Raw genomic sequence first — 5,000 nt, 5'->3', positions numbered from 1 at the left:
GTGTGTGTGTGTATGTGTGTGAGTATGAGTTGTGTGTCAGTGTGTGTATGTTTGGGTTTTGTGCAGAAAGTGCAGTGAGTTGAGTATGTGTGTGTGTGTGTGTGTGTGTGTGTGTGTGTGTGTGTGTGTGTGTGTGTGTGTGTGTGTGTGTGTGTGTGTGTGTGTGTGTGTGTGTGTGTGTGTGTGTGTGTGTGTGTGCATGTTTTGAGTTAGTGCAGGTTGAAAGTTCAGTCACAGATGTAGTAGTGCAGGTGGAATGTTCAGTCGCAGATATGGTGGTGGGGATGAGGGGGGGGGAGCGTTGTCAGTGGCCTGGCTGGCTAGAGGCTGACAGTGAAGGGAGAGTGGGTTGAGTGTTCAGTATCTTGATTGCTTGATGCATCGTGCTGCTTGCAAGCCTGGTGGTACGGGAACGGAGGCGCCTGTACCTCTTTCCAGAGGGCAGGAGGCTGAACAGTTTGTGTGCAGGGTGGCTTGTGTCTTTGATGATCATCAGTGCTTTTCGGGTGAGGCGTGCGGTGTAAATGTCCTACAGTAGAGATCCTGCCTGATATTGGGGCCCGGTGTCCAGGACTGGGATGGAAATTCAGGCCAGGCATTTTGAGCCAAGACCATTCCACCAGGCAATGAGGGAGGTAAAGAAGATTAACATTTTAGTCATCTAATGTGAGATATTTTGACCGCTAACAGACAAAATGCTTCATCAATATCTGATTATCTCAAAGAGACCTGCAATAGTGGCATGAGGACTGATACCATTGAGGGGAGGGCTGGGCCAAAATCAACAGTGCACCGGGCAAATGCCCTGTGTGCCATATTGTAAATCTAGCCGTGCTGGTGACTGCTGTGACAACAAAGAGAGCTCACTCTGGCCCACCTAATACTACACAAGGGGCAGAACTTTACAATATTTCACTATTACGTTGCAGGTCCGGCCCACTTGAGATCAAATTGGCTGTAAGCTGTGTGGCCCCTGAACCAATATGCTTTTGCCAACCCCAGGGATCAATAAAGTTACTCTACTCTACTCTACTCTACTCTACTCTACTCTACTCTACTCTACTCTACTCTACTCTACTGTAAAAATGATAAGGTCACATGAACATTCAGTTGAATTGTGGGGGATCCTAAAAGTTCTCTGGGGAATCCTTGAAGATATGTGAGGAGCCTAAAAGTTTTGGGACACAGCAACCTAAATGTTCCTTATCATTCCTTAATCTTCCTCAAAGGAGATGGAGGTTCCCCCATGAAGCAATTTGTTACATATACAGTGGGTTGGTCTCAGGGCTCTAAATTAACTTTTTTCACCGCCTGCCAAAATGGAGAGTAGATGTTAATCCTACTGGCCAAACACTCTCACCAATGGCTCAAAGTGACTTATTCAGTTTTTTTTCCGACCATTCCAACTGAACTCTCACCAGCATTTGGCTGGTTGACTGGTGTTAATTTTAGAGCACAGGTTGCTCTGATAAGCACTGTCATGATGGAGGTATTGTATTTCACCATGTTGCAGTACATTCCCTTGTATTTAGCAGATAACTTTACCCATAAAACACACTTACAAGAAAGCGACAATCAACCAGCACCTCAAGAGATGTGAGGGGGCAGTGTTAAGTGCTAGGCTTTTTGAAACGCAGCAAGAACATGGGGGGCAAGTATGTAAGTGCAAAATAAGTGTATGTCTTTTGAAGTTGAAGATGATGCTCTCTCTGTGATTATCGAGTTAGTTCCGGTAAGGTTTTTTACTAAATTGTTTTAAGCACCCCCTGCCTTAAAGAACTTGGCAAGGAACTTTGCGCACACACATACGCAAGCACTCACCACCCACACGCACCCACACACATACACACACACAGCAACAACAACCTTCCCCTCACAACAACAACCTTGCGTCTTCCAACTCCTCTGTTTTATTTCCGACCATACGAGCAGCAGTTTCCCATTTATTGACGTTTTGTGGGGAAGGAAAGGAGCAGAAACCGCAATAATTTGGACGCGCGCCCGATGCAGCAGGGCTTAGCTTCTCCTCCCGCTGGAATGTAAATACTCTCTACCCGCTCCACTGCCATACTTACTTTCAGCATGCAGAGCATGTGTGGAGATTGAGGAGAGAGAGAGAGGGGGGGGGGGTTCAGAGAGAGGAAGAGATCCATAGATACAGAGAGAGACAGGCATACAGACAGACAGAGAGAGAGAGAGAGAGAGAGAGAGAGAGAGAGAGAAACAGACAGACAGACAGACAGACAGACAGACAGACAGACAGACAGACACAAAGAGATAGACAGAAAGAGACAGAGAAACAGACAGACAGAAGGAGACAGAGAGAGAGAGAGAGAGAGAGAGAGAGAGAGAGAGAGAGAGAGAGAGAGAGACAGAGAGCAGATCCTCTCCGCTGTCTGATCTTTTTTTTCTTGCCCTAGAGCTTGCAAATACTTCACCATCTTGACAGGGTGAGAAGAAAACAGCTTTGAAGAAGTTCTAGCAGTTGGGGTGGAAAAGGTGATACAGCATATAGGCCTCACTGATAGGAAACTGATAAATTGCTTCCTCAAAAGTGCAAGGCACTTCCAAGATCTACGTGTGAGGATATGGTACTTGAATGTGTCCAAGTGGACTTGTTTATCACTAAACTTCATCATAACCACAGCTCTTTACACCTGCAATAGATAAAGTAATAATTAGGCAAAGCAATAGTAATAAATTAGTAATGATAAAAAAAAAAACCATGTTCGGTTATAACAGGCTAACTGTTATATGGTTTCAATGAATTGAAACTTTATAAATCACATTTATATATAGAGTGCATTGTATTTTTTTTTTTAGTTTACAGTGACCGTGCCCCAGGCTGATCACTATGCACTGGCTTGTACTGTGATTTGCTTTGACTTTCACATTTTACATCAGAAATTCAGGGCAGATCGCTCACTCAGTGGTGCAATAAATTAAGGCATTGGACAGCACAGTCACAGTGCACCACGGCCAACAGATTGTTAAACTCAAAATCAAATCAGACCCAGGGGTCAGAAAGGGGCAAGCCGAACACCCGTCACTCGTCACCAGGGCTATTTACATTAGCGCCCAGGCCGGGGACAAAATCATATGAGAAGGCCCCCCCATTCAATACATGCAATCTAATGTGTGTCCTCAAGTATGTCTGTCTGTGAGTTCTAAGGTTGAAAGATTCTTTCAAGTCCTCTTACTTATCCAGCACTTTGGACAGCTCCCTCTGTTGCATTTTAAAGTGCTTTATAAATAAAATTGACTTGGCTTGACTTGACTAATGAGGACCCAATTCTGGGCCCCCTTTTCCCTGGGCCTGAGACAACTGAACCCTTTGCCCCCGCTGTTGGCTTCTCTGCCTGTCACCCCGTACAGGGCCAGCTTGTCAAGGAAAGTAACTACACGTACCCGGGGGCTAGAGAGAAGGCCGCAAGGGGGTCTCCATTAGTGGAGTAATCCCCTTTAACTATCGATCGGCACATAAACCTCTGGTGACCTTGCCGACTGTGGAGAAGAAAAAAATGTCCCAACTTGACCTCTGCAACCGAGCCCAAAGGGAAACGCCAGACCTGTGGAATTTTTATATTAATTTATGTTGTTAATTTATGATAGGACAGTGAGAGACTTGACAGAAAACGAGTAGGGAGAGACAAATGGGGAAGGTTTGGCAAAGGACCCGAGCCGGAATCGAACCCGGGTTGCTGGCATAGCAGACCAGTGTCCTATCGCTACAGCCACATACAATATAGAGACTTGTACAATTTAAAGAAAACCAGGGTATGATACATGTCTTCCCCTTAATGAGACCTAAGATGAGTACTTCAGGCCCCCCTGCAAGCTACCAAGAATGGGCCCCCGAACAAAAAATAGGGCCTGATATCATGTGGAGGGGGCCCATTTCTTCATGTCAAGGGCCCATGTGGGCCCCCCACCTCGTATGGGCCCCCCTGCCTTGCGGGGGCTTCGGGGGTATACTTTACGCCCCTGGATGAGAGCAGTATAACCACCTTACATGCCACCATACATGTCTTTCCCTTAATTAGACCTGAGATGAAAACAGTATAACCACCTTTTTTATTTCTTTTTTTTTTTCAATGTAACCTGATTTATTGGCTATTTTTTCGAATGACGTCTCAGTCAGTCATCATTCCGGCGCACCCACTGTTCTGTTTTGCAAACCGCTGGCCCTGCGACACACTGTGCTATATATAAGCACATATAATTGGAAAGTTAATAAGATCAAGACCCTGTGGTTTCAACTACATGTCTCCTACCTCATAGCTGTACAGAGGGAGAGAGAGAGAGGGAGGGAGAAAGGGAGAGAGAGAGAGAGAAAGAGGGGGAAATGGAGTGAGTGTGACAGAGAGAGAGAGAGAGAGAGAGAGAGAGAGAGAGAGAGAGAGAGAGGGAGAGAAACAGAGTGAGTGAGAGAGACCTGTAAATGGTAGATATGGAAATAAAATTAAGGGTGAGGGCAATTCAGAAATGCTATCTGACTCGTAATTATTCTTTTTTCAAAAAAATCTATTTCCAGTAATGATCATTTGTAGTCCTACTTTTAGAATATGACGTCAGCTCACTGAAAGTGTGGCATATTTTGTGTTTTTTGTATTATCATTTTTTTTTCAGATGTTTTGAGCAAGGAGGCAATCAATTCTTGATGAATGCGTTTTCATGGCCTCAGTAATTGCAAATACTTGTTTGTTTAATTTCTTTCCCATCTTTGCGTGCGTCATGATTTTGTTATCACGCTGGATGCTCCCCCACCCATCCACCCATCAACCCACACTCCACTCCATCACCATCATTCACTCTCACCCCTTTTAATCTAAAAAAAAAATGCATTGCATCGTATTCCATTCAAATTACATCCAGCCCTTTTTACAAATCTGCAGTCTCTTCCTCTCTCCTCTCTCGCCATCCTCCTCCTACTTCCTCCTTCGACAACTAAGGAGAAGCCTCAGCCACTCTTTTTCCTATTTGGACGTGCGTCGACAGTC

Source organism: Engraulis encrasicolus, chromosome 18 (assembly GCF_034702125.1).
Source record: "Engraulis encrasicolus isolate BLACKSEA-1 chromosome 18, IST_EnEncr_1.0, whole genome shotgun sequence".
NCBI classification, from domain to species: domain Eukaryota; kingdom Metazoa; phylum Chordata; class Actinopteri; order Clupeiformes; family Engraulidae; genus Engraulis; species Engraulis encrasicolus.
The sequence above is the reverse complement of the archived record's forward strand: the minus strand, read 5'-3'. Positions refer to the sequence as shown.